Genomic DNA, 16,859 nt, shown 5'->3' on the forward strand with positions numbered 1-16,859 from the left:
GCTCTCCAACACAAAAGCTTAAAACATTTTGGCCTAACAAAAGAAACATTTAAATATGCAAACACACTTCCCGGATTGGTTCAGCAAAGGCATAAAAAGAATTTGTTTTAAGCAGCAGGATACTTCTCTCTTCCAGGGATTGTAAAATGAAAGCAGAGGATATGGACGCTCCTCCGCTTTGCCTGTGGCAGTGTTCTGATGATGAGAGCATGCAGCGTATCAATAATGTATTGTTTTTTTCACTTCAAAACTATCCTACAATATGCCAGTTGTTTGGCTGTGTACAGTGACTGTAAGATTATTGCTTTGATGTAGTGATTAGCCTGTGGCGTTTTATACAGTTGTTCCTGACATTTCTGATCATTTCTGCTGGGAAATGTTGTCCCACTCTCGATTGTCAAATGATCATCTCAGTTATGTCTGAATAGTTTACTTTCAAATGCTGGCAAAAAATGTGATTCAATTGAAATAGTACACATTTGGTTAAGGGTTTAAACTTTGAATGACAGTGCATGCCTTTGCACCAAATTTCCCATGCCTACTAATAAACGAGAGAATTGAGACTGGGGAGTGAAATAGAGAAAAAAATAAAAATAAACAAATGCAGTCTTACCGAAAATGTGCACAGGCGACAGTGCAGTTAGCACTATGGCAAATAGTGCAAAGTAAAAGTATTTAAATGCGTTTTGCACAAGAGCAATGTTTGCCCTAGCCTATCCCTTTGCCCTTGGGATAAAAATGCACTGATTTCGGGCAATTGTTGCGCTAGTGTAATACCACACACCAATGATTCATGTGGATATTTCACTTTGGTGATGATGAGGAGCAGGGCCTGTCAGTCAAATGGCAAAGTGAATTCAAACATAAATGCTAGATATCATGTACGAGATGAACAAAGGTCTGGATTGACCCTGGCCAATCAACATATCGTTGTGAAAGGCACAGTGCTGGGATTTACTCTGCATTGTTTTAAATAAAAGCTACTCTCAAGCACACACACACTGGTTGGGAGTGGTGCAGTATTGCATGTGTATAGCCAAGCATCTTCACCCGAGTGGAGTGGGCCTGTGCTCCTAGAGGCGGGTACAGTCTGTGATGCCGGCTGCTTGTGGTCAGCCACCACCAAAGAGTCCTTGGCAACCTCGAGTACTATGCAAAATAGCATTTGTGGTGGGTGTGTGTGTGTGTGTGTGTGTTTTTGTACGTGGCAAACACACACATACAAATATTGAGTTTAGGAGCTTGTTTGACGTGTGCATACGTGTATAATGCAAAGCATATGGACAGGGGATCAGATGCCATCATGTGCATGTGGTGCACACTCATGCAAACGAGGGAGCCCCTCCTATAGAATGTGCATCCCTCTGCCTTACAGCCCTTTTCTGTACAAAGAAAATGTGCCCTCTGTATCGTTTCTGGTGGGGCGCACTTCTGCAATGCAGCTGCATATCTAAGTATTATTTCAGAAAGGCTATATACAATGGTATGTTACTTTACTATGACATTATTAATAAAAATAAAATGCACAAATCTGCAGACAGTAGTAAACAAATAAGTAGTAAAGATAAGAAGTGCACGCAGCCCGATGCTCTCAGCATCAGTATATCAGAATGGATGTCACACTTAGAGCCTCATGCTGACTGAGGAGTGCAATGGGACAGATAGTAAACAGGCAAACAGCCTCATTTTGCACAAACTGTAAATTGCATGCAAGGGCAGTGACTTGTCCAGACTCGTTTCACTGGGGTGAACCCAAGTGGAGCACTAACTTATGCAGGGGTGGCATGAAGTACAAGCCTGCACACACACATACGCACACGCGCGCACACACACCCTGGGTCACTCACTGGACACGCCTATGTGCAAGGGACCACCGATGTTGAGCAGGTGAACAAACGAGGCGGATTCCTTAGGAATCCATTCATTTTACACCGCCAGGAAAATCTGAGGCAGGCGCAAAACGAGGTGCTCAACCAAGAGGGAAGAGGTGAGCCTGGCACAGATGTTATCTCCGCTTCCTGTCCCTCCTCCAACTTGAGCCAGTTCCAAAATGCATCACACCTCGCATGTATATCTCTATTTCCGTTTAAATCACATTTAAAATTAAGGTGAATATCAAGCAGGTTTAAAACAATGTACACTGACAAGAGGATTAATGCAAAGGGATGGAGCACTGGCTTAGAGACACAACCACATCTTGACAATTCTAAGCCACTACACCACGCCCGGGCAGTTATATGACTGCAGTGAAAACTGACATTTTGATAAGTACTCAGTGGTTCAACAAAACACTTGAGGTAATGTTTGGATTCCAACTGCTTTCACTGTAGTGCGCTTTGGAATGGCCTTCTTAAGAGATTATTGAGAGACGTGTACAATTGTTTGAGGTATCTGTTCTTGGAACTCTTGTTGCAAAAAGAAGGTATACATATACCTTCAATATTAACCAAGCCACACCATCCTGAACCATTTTTTGGGGTCCTGAAGAAGGCTTGAACATCGAACTCTTGATGACAGTTAGCTAAAACGTAAATACTCAAGTCAACAACAAACAATGACGAAAATAATGCTAGATTACATATTCTAATCAAATCGCACTATTATTATTAATTTCGGAGCAATTATTTTCCTTTCTATTGAAGATAATTCCCATTATTCATTGTTTCCCAAATATTTTTTTTTTTTCTTTGTCCCAGGCATGTCTTTTCAGGTGTAAAAAGTCGGATTTTGCTTTTGTTGCAGTACTATTTGTGTAATCATTGTTTTCTGTATGAATGACAGGCGTACTGAACAGGATTGCTGTCACCACCCATGTATTGCTCTTCTGCTGTGTCTTGTTGGGTGTCTTGGCCCACGTTCAAGTTATTATGCTGCAACATTTGGTGCTGTGGGCTTAGAAAATCCAAGATGGCGGAAAAGCCCACAGTTGCGCCAGAATCCGGGAAAACCGCGCAGTTTGTGCGCACACCAAAATGGTTGCCGAACCTGCCACCCACCAGTGCAAGCATGATGGGCCAGGAGTGCCATGAGTGAACTGTGTGCCAAAGGAAAAACAGCAGTACCTGTTAGCTTAAAAGCGCTTTAAAATCACCTTGGTTTCCCTGAATGCAAGCTAAAAATGCCTATTTTAAACATCACAAGATATTCAAAAATCTCAATGAACACCAGCAGACATTTGGCAGAATGTATTCTTGTGTGCATAAAAAATCTGGAAAGATGAAGAGCCCAAAACAATGTTTATAACAAAACTGGCTGAGCTGTGGATGTCAGCAGCTAAAGCTGAATGGACAGAAAAAGCCACTAAAATCGAAATATTTAAAATAAATGAGTGACCTACTTTTGAGTGTAACATAGGTTGCAACTGTTAAATGTCATAGTTTTGAACTTAGAATCAGAATTCTAGCTGCATGTGCAAAAATTGTCAGTTTTGATTTGAATGTAGAAAACTGGGAACTAAAGTGACATTTAGCTGAAGCCTGGCTTGAAGAGAGTGGATTTTGCCCGGCAACTACCCCCGACAGGAGTGAAACCTGTTCAGCCACTCTTCCCAGGCCTGGCTGCATTCTGCTGCCCCTGCCAAAAGGAGATGACACCTCTCTGATTGAATTAGGGGAGTGGCACCTGGAGACTACAGGAAACTAAACAAAGCACTGTCCCTGGCTCAGGCAAATGTTATATTGGGGGTGTCGTAAAATGGCTTCCTCTTGTGAGAAACATGGAGGGGCAGTGCCTGTGAGAGCAAGCTGAGCTTGGGGGAAGTGGATAAACCAGAAATTCCACCATGTGCTTTGGAAAACCACACCTCTTTGGGGCCAGAGCATGATTTTAAAAAGATGGATAATTCATAGTACGGACTATTAAAAATTATATAAATAACATCATCATTCTTGTGATTTTTCTGTGCACATTTTAAGAGGTGTTAGGACCCCGTGGTATGTTCTTGGGGATAGTAGCTGAAAAAAGGGTTGTTACTCCAAACGTATGCATGTTAAAAATCTGACACTTTATCATCTGAAAACCATATCCCTGGTGCACATTTGTGTAAAATCTGGAAAGGTTTAGAGGTCGTTATCTGGATGAAAAGGGGAGAATTCTGTCATAAGTGGACACAACATCGTACAAAGACAGGGATCGGATGGTTTGGTGCTACAGAAAATATGTTAACTGGACCTATAATATTAGAAAAATGGTACATAGATAAATATGTGTTTGGATCAGAAATAGATTTGTGTGCAATTTGAGAAGGGGAGGATCCTCTGACCATAAACCTACCTCATCACTCTGACTCACAACCCAGTTCCCCCAATCAAGGAAGAGAGGAGGAACTGGCCAATGATAAGTTGAGAGGGTTGGGCATGCAGAATGAGCCGACCCACCCACTTTCTAAACACATAAGAAGAGCCACTGGAACCCAGGTAGGGACATTCACTTTCCACTTTCTTGCGGGACGCTTTGTCAGGAGACTCCAGACTTCAAATCCATCAATCTCCAGAGAGACCAGAGATCCAGAGAGACCAGAGATCCATAGAGACCAGAGATCCAGAGAGACCAGAACTGTGCAGTGCTGAGAGCAGAACCAGTGACCAGACCGCTGTGAAGAACCGCCAGGAGTCCAGTCCAACCGGTTGACCCGATCCGTGACAAAGTCGCATTCCTGTCCAAAATCTAGTGTGAGTACCCAGCTAGCATTGTGCCAAAACCAATCTCTTAGTTTAAAATAATCTAATCCAAACTATTTTAGCCTATTAGAACTGCCTCCTAGAATCGTGTCATTCTGTCATCTTTAAAACTGAAAACTGTCATCTGTCATTCTGAGCTTTAAAATTTCAAATCCGAAAAACAACCTTTACTAAATCAGCCGTATCTGTGCTAGGAGCGAGTTTTAACTGTCTTCTTAAAGCTAAGATTCTAACGAGCCTAGAACCGACTTCCTACTCCTTAAAGTGCCTCCGTAATTGCGCTCGACGCACGCGACTAAATTTGCCGCGATTTGACATTTTGCTTAATTTCAGTCACGTGTACAAATATTTGTCTTTGCTTCCATCCCTGAAATCTGTTTTCAACCTAATAACCATCCCTGAATCATTGATAGGGCTGGCCTGAACTGATTCAAAGTATCTATCACCTATCCTGAACCTCCTATAGGGAATTAAAAGCATTTTTCGCATATTTTTCACTTCTTTGCATACCACATCAAAGTATTTTGCCTGTGTTTCAAACTCCTACCTGTTTTCATCTAAGCTTGCTAGGGGGAACTGAATTATATTTGATTGCATTCCTGAGAACTGTGTGCTTTCCTTCCATCTCTTTACCTTGCATAAAGGGGGGGGGGTGAATTGTCAAAGAAAAGTGATTACATTGTCTTTTGTTGAAGTCATATCAAGTTTATTTTCTGTACTGCATTTTCATTCATCATTGCATTGTCCTTGAAGCCATAAAAGCATTTTCAGCTACTTTATCCTCTCTATATCACTTCTAAGCCATCAAAAGAGTGTACCACTGTAACATTATCCATTGTTGATCACTATCATCTTCACAAGTGTGCTATCAAATATTAATTTACTATAAAAGTGTGATGGATATATATTGTTTAATTTTCAAATAAACCTTTTAATTTGCAAAACAACTACTTCTTGGCTCAGTGGGGTCAGGGGGATTCTAAGAGAGGGGTGTTATATAAGGGTTGTCATCCAGAGTAAACGAACTGGACATAAAAATATATCAATAAGGGTTTCCCTCAGCATCCCAGACTAGGCATTGACTTAGCTGTAGTGTTGAATTGAATCCGCTTACAGTCCTCTCCTGAGGACTGCGTCAGCATCTGTCAGTAGATGTCTGCCTGAAAACAACTGCTCTTTCCAACAAGCCCAAGTGCTTGTGACTAGCTCCTGGACCACATTGTATCTACCACGCACATTCTTTTATTTCCAGAACCATGGCTGTGTAGACTTGTAAAGCCAAATTGTCTAATAAGGAAATAGTGATGGGCGGTGTCCATTTAGGTCTTTGAGGATGAACACTCCATGCATCAGTAGTAGGATGTGGGATAAAATGTAGTGCCAGATCAACATAGAGCTCTGTGCACCTTGACACCTTGGCGAACTTTAAACATTGTTGGAATGCTCTTAAGAAGTTTATATCACAGTAAGACTTCATTTCCACAGGAGTTGGCTCCCTATCGTACATGTAGGTGTTGCAAGAAAAGCACCTCACTTCTACTGACCAGTGGGACATTAAGGAGTTGACGGTATAGCTACAGAAAAAGAAGGTGAGTTCCAATCGACATATAAAAACTATGCATTGCAGCCATTTCATTCACTTTGAATGTCCACATATATTTAAAGTGAGGCACGCTTCACACAGCAGTACAGCAGTAAAACAGCAGTAGCAGCAGAAGAAAGAGGGTTAGTGATGGGAAGAACAACTGTTCGACGCTGCTGAACAATCTGCACACAAGGAGCTGGCCTTCTGAAATGCCATCACTCCACCTGCAATGCCTACGAGTCACTCCTTCCTCCCTCACAAACCGTGCAAAACCATACTTACTGTTTCATTAGAAGAGAAAGCCAAAGAACTTACTGTGGGTGTAGTTGGTGGAAGAGTCAAAGGGTAAAGCTACGGACTCTCGCCAGCAGCAGGTGCCACAAAATGTAGGAACCTTGAGGGTGCCATAATCCAGATGCCCAGGTTTTGCAGCAGATGCAGCAGGATTTTCATCTAGCCAATATATAAAGGGAGAATATGTTGGAAGTGGCCTCTGGGGCACACTGGGAGGAAGAAGAACCAGAGAATCAACCTATGGCAGTCATTAAGGAGGTTTGGGCAGAGCTAGCTACAGCCCACCAGCAGGCATTGTGCCCCTTACCACTAGGATGCCAATGAGTCAAAATAATCCATTGTCAAGGGTCCACAAATCACCTAGTGCAGTGGTGAGGCGCGTGTGGCCCATTGATGATTTGGCGTTTTACTCCCATGATCATTCACCATTGATTATGCCGGATAGGGTGGAGGGGAGTTGTGGGCCAAAACATCTTCAGCCCACTGTAAGAGAGCAGAAGGAGGAGACTGAGGGCCTCATCATGGGTTGGGCGGAGCAGAAAAATGTGGCAGTAACACTATGACCGCCGCATTACCGCTCCGCCCAATCCTGAGTTCGGGTGTAAAGCTTTCCGCCCATTTTTGGTGCTATTACTCCCGGCGCTATTACCACCGGACTCTTAACAAAATGGGGAATTACAGCCTTACCACCACTCAGGATCTGGTGGTATAGCACCAGATCAAGATGCAGTAACACTATTTGCATAGGCGGTATCCCGGCACAAATGCCACCAGGATACCGCCATGGCTGTGATGAGGCCCTGACACACAGGTGGCTTGCTGGTTGGCATAACATTTTATTGATGAAATAAAGAGGAAATCTAACTCTCCCTAACTCGAAAAGGGGTTTCCCGGTCTCAACAAAGGTACTAAGGATTAGGTCAGGAGGCCCAAGTCAATGAAAAAGAGTCCACTGTCATGTGTCAAAATGCCTTCTTCTGTCCATTATACTTGTAACTAAACTAAAATGGATCATTGACAGATGTGTCATTCACCAAGCTTAGATGACTCTGTCATACTGGTTCAATCCTTTCTTAAATTATGTAATAACATGGACATTACCCAGGTGGCAAGACCTCTTTCTCTCGCTCATATGATGGGTATGCCGTTGTCTAACCCTATCAGGGAATATGGCGCAGGCCTGCAGATCGGGCCTCCAGACCCATGCCAAAGGGTCAGTTCTGGACACCTTCCAACCCCACAATTCACCTAAAAAATGGTCTGGCTGGTGAAAGTGATATCCATTTCGGCCTTACATCTGGTACTGCAATCAATTTTGCGACGTTATGACAACATCAAGGCAATTTTGACAGCAAATGGAGATCAAATGAGTGTGTTTGATCTGTCTGTTAAATCGTTGATGAGCAGGGTGCAAGGTGAAGTCCCTGCCTGTGACATTATACCTGTCTCTCTTGACTTACGTGAAGGCACTGACACTACCATAAGGTCTCTGCAACATGAGGATAGGGGTCCTGAGCCGAATATCCTTGAGCGTAGTTCTAACACTCCATCTGATCTGTTGGCCTGTGTTACATGGCTGAGTGCCTCTCTTCTATTTGAAGCCAGTGGTACTTCTAATGAGTGTGAAGAGGTCAATATACAAACCAAGGGACTGTCCGATATTCCATTGATCGTCCTCTGTCTAAAATTCCGAACAAAAATTGTACGGATAGGAGGAACAAGAAGAAAACTAAAAATCAGGCACCTAGCAGCAGCTAGCAAGCACTCCTCACGTAGTTCCTCCCTCAAATTCTTAAGACCTCTTCCATATGAGGACATCATTGTTGACTTAAACACTCCCTGTATTGGAGTGTCTTGTTGTTCCAGTCTAGTACGACCACACGGTTGGGTGGAGATAAAATTAGGGTGGCGTCCAATGGTGTGTTTGGCTCCACTGGTTGTACTAAAGTGACCAATTTGCCTACCAAGATTAATGATATGGGGACTGATCCATGTACTTTTACGGCTGCTAAATTAGGGAATCAGGATATCTAGAGCAGGGGTGTTACGAATGTAATGCTGCCTTCCCTGCCAGTGAGATCAATTGCCAACTTGCGGCAGGGCAAACAATCTAAAAGTACAACTTTTTTGTTAACATCTAAACCTACGCTCTCTAGTGCACTGACAACTACTCCAGTCACTTGGGGAGGACAGGTGCCGGTGACTGGTGAGGGGGTCTCGTCCATTGTGGACTTAATTACCTCCACAGTGATCCCGACATTTGCTTTGTATCATGCAGGATTTGAGGGATACAGCTCCTAGAGCCGGGAGGGTTGAAGACATTATCAGGAACTCCACAAAAATTATGGTATGGGGGACAAATATAGCCTCATATGGGATGATATGGCTAAATAGTCTTAAAATCTTGGACATCTTTCAAAAAGTCCCCCCATTGAGATCTCTAAATTCCGATGGCATAGATTTCATCTCACTTCCACTAGTCAACAATAACCGGGTGTTCTTGTTCTTCCAATCACACATTGTTGCAGATTTGGTGTGGGAACAATGGACTAACTTTAAAACATTGGGATATGTGCTGGTTGCTCTTATGTCGGAGGAGGAAAGCACAGCATTTTTGTTTTTTCAAATACCTAAGCCGATTACCATCAAGAGGGATAATTCGGATTTGAGCGATGCCCATTCGGTGGGTACCGCAGAGATGATCACTGGATTGAGGGAGGGTGAGGACTGGTCCTGATTCAAATCTACAATGAAAACCTTTGCTGCTCTCAAACAGGTTTTAAATCAGCCCTCACTGCCCTCTCAGTATTGATTGCATCCTGGAACATCTGTGGGACAAATAACCTCCTTAAAGGCACCAAATGCTGCAGTCTTCTGAAAACATCTAATGTCCTTTTTTTCAGGTGACTATGTCTAGGGAATGTATTGATCTGAGGGGCTTCAAAGTACACAATTTCCCTATTATTCAGGGTGAGACAGGGCATCCAAGTAGTGCCCTGGTGATTGTTGTTGATATATCTTTATTTTGGGAATCTGATATCTGGTTCATATCAGGAGGTATTCTGGATGTCAGAGTGAAAATAGGTGGGTCTAGCCAACAAATTATTTTTGTTAGTATTTACTGGAATCCTGCCTCGGCTGCTCTGGACCATTTTCATTCTACTCTGCAGGATTTCTTTTAACTATGGCTTTTTTGGAGGGTGACCATTCATCAGATCTTCTTGCCTGTAGGGTGGTAAAATGGGACTCCTTTATGACAGTTTGGAAATTACAAAAGTTGCAGATGTCTACCTCTGATATGGGTGAAGTCTATGGGTGTTTTAATATTCCAGAACAAGGTCTGAGGTTTGGAAGGTCTCTACCAAGTTGGTGAATACATATATAGAAAATCCTGGTAGTAGCAGCCTTCCACACTGCACAGAAGAGACAAGATCTAATGCTAACTGTCTCAATCAATACTTGCTCTGGTTTTTTAATTGAGTGTGATTGAGGAAACTGCATAATTATTGATGAGGAAAAGTTCTCTTACTATCCCTATTAGATAGGCAGCGCACCACTGGCCACCTAGGGAGAGCTTGCCCTGACAGGGTTAGGGTGTGCTCCCCACTAGGGACAGTTTTATGTGTGTTTTGTGACAGTAATTTGTAAGTGTAAACTACTGTATATATACTCCTATGCCCGTTCTTTAGTGTTACAGAATGTTTGCTCTAATGACAGGAATGCAACAGAAGCAAGCACAGCTTATAGATTTGCCCCTGGTGTTTGGTCCCATCCCAAGGTCTCAGTTCCTTTCCAAGATACAAAACAAAGTTCCAGCTAAAACATTCACATTCCTTATTGCCCACAGTTTGCCTCACTACTGGGTTCCTGGAGAATGTCTCCCTTCTCAAGGTACAAAGATCTCCCTCTGTCTAAACTAGCTGCACCCCTTCCATTTTCGATAGAATCAATGGACTTTTGATATGCAGCAACCTGGTGTGAGGTTACTGCTTTTGTAAATGGGTGTGCCCTTTGGTTCCTGTTCCTAGGACATCTTCCTGTAGAGTGTTTGTCTCTCTGGGGAGGGTGTTACCTGCCCTCACAAAGGAACAAAGAGAGGAAACCTCCAAGTCTGCAGTCTTGCTAGCAGCAGCAAGGACAGCCACTCTGGGGTGAATACACATAACTTTTCCATAGCTAAACTGGGCTCACAGGGCTGACACATGTGATATCAAATTGATGTGACTTTTATAACTATGAGAAATGCTGGCTACCATACCCTAAACTTAGGTATGGCTTAATTCCACAGTGAGCGTGCCACCAGGACAGCATTCTCATACTTATGTCGTTTTTGTAACTGGGGTGTATATGTCTCTCTATCCCACCCCTGTATCCATTTCCATTCCCCTTTCCATGGGCAGCCCCCTGCCAGGCAGCCCCTTGTAGCTAAGGGCCCCTAAGGCAAAGGGTGGTTCCCACGGAGGTGGCTCCAGCTAGTGTCTGCAGGTGTCAGCAGGGGAAGCCAGTGGCCAGCAGTCAATCAGCAGCAACTACATAAGGTAGGTGTGGCCGGGCTAGGAATAGAGCCTCACTCTACCCTAACTGGCCAAATAGCAGCCTCTCAGGCTTAGGTATGTGTTTTCTCTGGTATTCAAAAATTGCTCTGTGAAACCTAGGCCTTTTTCCCCACTTACAGGTGTCTCAGACTTAGGTGTGTTTTCCTCCATCATTGAAACTGCATTGTTAAGTATTTAAAATTGAATTGTGAAACCTAGGCCTTTTTCCCCACTTAAAGGACTCTCAGACTTAGGTGTGTTTTCCTCCGTCATTGAAACTGCATTGTTAAAGTATTAAAAAATTGAATTGTGAAACCTAGCCTTTTCCCCCACATACAGGAGTCTCAGATTTAGGTGTGTTTTCCTCTGTCATTGAAACTGCATTGTTAAAGTATTTAAAATTGAATTGTGAAACCTAGGCCTTTCTCCCCACATATAGGCATCTCAGACTTAGGTGTGTATTCCTCCATCATTGAAATTGCATTGTTAAAGTATTTTAAATTGAATTGTGAAACCTAGGCCTTTTTCCCCCCACTTACAGGACTCTCAGACTTAGGTGTCTTTTCCTCCGTTATTTAAATAGCTTTGTGAAGTAACACTCTCCTGAGGTTTTTGCCTCCTAGCAAAGCATTCACTGGCAATCTTTTCTGCCATTATCTAAGCTCCTGTCGCCTTGTTCAATTGACTCGAGATCTTTGCTCATCCGCCTCCAACTCCCGCAGGGTCAGTCACTTCTCCAAGCAACGAGTTGGTGGTAGATCTCTTTCTTCGGCTGGGGCCTCTCTCTGGAACACCCTCCATGCCTCTCTGAAACTTGAGGAGAACCATCTTCGGTTGCAGAAGCACTTCAAGACCTTCCTCTTTGCTTCTGCTTTCTCTCCCCTTCTCCCCTGCTGAACTCCTGGCTGAAACTGCACTGGTCACCTGGCTACCCTCTGTTCTCGGACCTAGGTCCCCTCCCTGCCAGTTGCATACCTGCACTGCCCCCCTGGCAACACGTGCACTCTGGGGTTGTTTCTGTATCCCTACAGCCCCCTACCAGCACTTGACACCTGATCCTGCACCTACCTTTGCACCTGCCACCATCTGGCTGCACTTCAAATTAATGTTCTTATTTATTGTTTTTATTTATTTTGATGTTTATCCTATGTACTACACTTCCACCCCCCCTTCCCCTTGCACTTTTTCCCTCCCCCACCCTCTCCTGCACTTGCGTGATCTCAATGTCACCTGGCCTAGTAGGATCATTGTCTCTGTCTTACCTCTCTTCCCTTCCCTTGCCTCAACGTGCCTTGAAACACTTGTTTATAGGCGCGTTATAAATGCCATATCATATCCAGCCCCTGCGCTGCAGGGACTTGGCTGCCACTGCAGCTGTCAAGAGGGCACATGTTACCCCTGAACCCTTTCTGGGCCACTGGAGAGCAGGCGCTCCAAATCAGGCTACTGATGCAGCTGGGTAGAGGCGTACATTACGTTTTTGGCATGGAGCTTAAGAAAGGATAATCTGCTCAGCAGATTTCCTTTCCTGAAATGGAATTACTTGCATCATTTGATTAACTAATCACATTTTAAAAAAGCCATGGCGTCTACACCCTTGCTAGATGGTAATTCCTCACATCACATCCACACTGTCCTGTCTCGCAAGACCATTGTTTGCGCTCACCCTGTTGGCTCACAATGCTGGAAGTGTATGGCAACTCCTTAGTGATGTCACATCCTTAGGGCCCCTCATATCCCATTCTGGAGAGGGGGTTGTGAAGGGATGGGCAAATCCATGCAGTCCTATCCATACATCTACACTGTTTAGAATAATGAAGCAGAGAATGTTCCTGGGCCACCATTGACACCCCTGGCTCAGGGCATAGCACATGACCTGAAGTATGTGAAGTTGTCTTTTTCAATGTTGCTGGGTGTCCCTGCAGATAGGAATGCATAAGGTTACAAGTGAGTTTGCTTTAGCATCGCAATGCAATTTAGTGTCCATTAGGGAGATAGTCAGGGACTATGTGAAAGTCATCAGGGGCACAGGCTGGAACACTGTTGATGCCATCAGGAAGGTAGGCCAGACCAGGGTTCACACAATCAGAGGCATGGGACTGTTATGGGGAGATGGGGCGTTGATGCCCGGATTGGAGATGGCAGGGATGATTTTTGTCTTGAGAGAAATGAGAGGAGATGGGTGGGCAAATCAGTGCAAGATGCATATGGCACATGGGTCGTCTGTACATCGGATATCTTATGGACAGTCTGTCGCCCAGAGCAACCTGGATCCAACTGCATGCGTGCACAGCAGTCTTCTCTATCGCTGGCTCTTGAAGACAGAGGATGTGAAAGTGGTGTAATTGATTGACAACACAGGTATGGTATGGTCCCAGCAACAGTCAACAGGGCCTTGCATCTCTTGCTCACGAGCCATCCACTCCAGGGTAATGCTGCACGACAATACTGGAGTGATTAGCATTTCCTACACATGATATGCAGCTACAGCTTATGTATACTGCCACAACTGGCAGCGTCCCATTCTCATTGAAATCATACATGCTGAGATCCTTTTAGCATATGTCATTTTTTCCCTGTTCGAGAGTTGTGGTCCGTACTTGCATTCTTTTGACATCAATACATGTATGCGTTGCCTTGAGACCTCTGTGTGGGTAATAGTATGTTTTAAGAGGGGTGTTATAGATGTGTGTGTTTAGTCACCTAGGAATTGGGTCCAAACTGTCACTTTATGCAGAAGATGTCATGTACCAGGGTGTGAGGACATGTATACACATTTCTGTAGGCAATGCCTGTTATGACTGTGTTTTTACCTGTGCACATATTCTCATGGTCCATGCATCCAACATATCTGTCTGTGAATGTAATCATATATCGGAAGCATTGAAATGCACAATTTGGATGGGTGTGAGGGATACATTGATTTGGGTCTTTTACTGCATGTGGCATTGAGTGTTGTTTTTTTTATTTTTTTTATTGCATCAATTCGTTTTAAAAAAAAACTTTAAATACATACTAAAAGCAACATTTTCTTACAGAAACACACATTACATCAATTATATATAAGGAGGAAAAGTGGTGTGCTGAAAAAAGTGACGCTAAATGTCCAGTTGTGTAAACATTTCTTTCACGAAGTTCAACAGGGCCAAGGTCATGGATACTTTTCCTCCCCTTCTTAAAATTATCCACCTCTCCTGCATGGATAAAGTACTTAAATTTTGAAAGTGCGTTCCTAGCCATCTTTCTCTGGACCTGGATAGAGTAGCACAATTCATCACCAGGTGCTGTAGAGTTTCGACCTCATGTCCACAGCAACGACACATCAAACTTGGTTTCTCCTCCTTTCTGTTTCTTCTACCTAGAACTTCTCTCGTGTGGAGAAGATTTAATCAGAATTTTAGAAAGCAGTGCCTTTCCGTGTTTGAGGGAAATTTGTCCAGGTACGGGTGCACGGTACCTCTACAGTAGTGTTCATCCGTGCCCTGAGTTATAGACTGGAGGGCACTAAGCCTGTCCAAGGTAACTGTCCAATCCCAATCCAGAAGTTTCCTCTTGACCATGTGTTGGTTTTGCACTAGGTTGTCGGGTTCCAAGGCTATATTATTCAAGATTTCTGTGCAGATTAACTGCCACTTGGTTAAAGCCGGAATCTGTTTTCTTGTCATGGCTTCGTTAATGGCCAAGAAACCGCTTCTTTCCTGTGGGTGCATACATTTGCCAAGAAGTGTCAATGATTTCCAAACCATAGATATGTAGAGTGAGGATAGGCCCAGTTCTTTACGAACACTTTCAATTGGAGTGGATGATGGTAGGCTCAGTACTCTTTTCCAAAATAAAACCTCTAACAGTTTCCAAACCTCTGGGGTAAGGAAGAAGTTCGCCTCCGCAGCATAAGTCAAAATGGGCGAAACTTTCAATTTATAGAAGTCTATCAGTGGTCGGAGGGAGAAGGAACAGTATCGCCGCTTGATTAAGAGAGCTTGGGAAGCTAAGTTCATGACTTTGCTTCTAAGTCTTTTGACACCCGGACCATCTTGGATACTGTTGTTCAAGTTTACTCCAAGGTATAGCATTGTTGAAACTACTGTTACCACTTCCCCCAACAGGAACCACCTTAGATTTTTAGCACCCAGGATGGGACCTAGCCTCAAGATCTTTGATTTCTTTGGGTTTATTCGGAGGCCATTTCCTTGTATATACGACTGTGCCTTCAGTTGACGCTGTAGTCCAACAGCGGTCTGATCTAGTAACAAGAGGTCATCAGCGAACAGCAACCTTCCCACGGAAGTCCCCGCGATCTTTGGGGGGAAACATCTCACTGCTTCAAAGCTTTCCTGCATGTCAGATATGAAGAGACAAAATACCGCTGGAGCCAACCGACAGCCCTGTTTCAGCCCATTCATAGCCTCCACACTGTTTGAAAGAGTTGTCCCAGTGTGCAGTACTTCCAAGGGTTCTCTCAGGTTGTTCGGACAACCCCATTTCCTCAGTTTTTGCCATAAAATACAATGGTCGACGGAGTCGGACGCTTGTTCCAAAATGGAGGCAATGTAGATGTTCTTGTATTTCTTCTCCTTCACCAGGCATTTTAGTATGTTTATTATTAGAATATTTAGGGATGTCCCAATGCCCTTACGAAAACCTGATTGCCAAGGGTCCAAGTGATTTGCCAACCGACTCCAATCGTTCAGGTGTTTCAAAATAAGTGCTGCAAAAAATTTTCCCACGACGTCCAAGAGGGCAATCAGTCTGTAGTTCGCTGGCACAGACCTGTCACCCTTCTTGAAAATCGGGACGATTATGGACGTCGTCCACGATTTGGGTAACTTTTTAAATCTTTTTATGTCGTTGAACAACAACAGCATAAATGAGGCCCATTTTTCCGGGTCCTTTTTGAGGATGTCGTTGGTTAGGCCGTCCGGTCCTGCGGCTCTTGAGGAGTTTGAATTTTTAATGAGGTCTAGGATGTCTTGTTTTCCATATTTAATGTCCCAAGACTCGTTGGATAGTAGGGGTATTTGTGGACCACGTGTTTTCCCCAAAGAGTAAAGGTTCCAAAAGTGACTTTCCCATACAGTTGCTGCTATGGGATTCACCATCTTGGAGTCAGGAGGAATGTTTATTTCATTAATCAATTTCCAGATGTCAGTGATGTTTTTAGTAGTTAGCAATTTTAACATTGTCTCACTATCTCGTTGCACTAGTTGGTGTTTGTGTTGCATGAGCCAATTCCTGTAGTTTTATACAGGAGTAAGTCAACTGGTGCACTGGTTTTAAGAAATCGCCTCCTGGCTTTTCTTACAGCTTTTTTTTTGGTCACTACTTGATAATCATAGGTGTGCCGAGTACATTGGTAGTTACCCTTGGCAACCCCCTTTGTGCGAAAGATCTTCAATGCTTCAGTGTATTCAATCAGGTTGGAACCTTGGTCCTTGATTAAGAAGTCCAACGCCAGGCCCATCTCTTTACTTCCCATGCATAGTCTGTTTCCCCCCAGAGTTATCTCGAGGAAGTGGTTTGATAGATGTTTAGCAGGAATAATGGGAGATTTGACCCAGGCCCCAGTTTCGAGTTCCAGAATGTTGTGGTCACTCTGGATCGTAGGGACCACTTTCAACGATGTTAGATTTCCAAAAAGATTTTCTGATACAAAGATGTAGTCCAATGTGCTCATTTGGTTGGCCCGTTTCCATGTTGGGGCAGCTGGTTGGTCGCCCAACAGGTTCCCATTTACCATATGGATGTTCCTAGCTGTAAGTTCCTTCT

Source organism: Ambystoma mexicanum, chromosome 5p, assembly GCF_040938575.1.
Source record: "Ambystoma mexicanum isolate Mex_15411 chromosome 5p, UKY_AmexF1_1, whole genome shotgun sequence".
NCBI lineage: Eukaryota > Metazoa > Chordata > Amphibia > Caudata > Ambystomatidae > Ambystoma > Ambystoma mexicanum.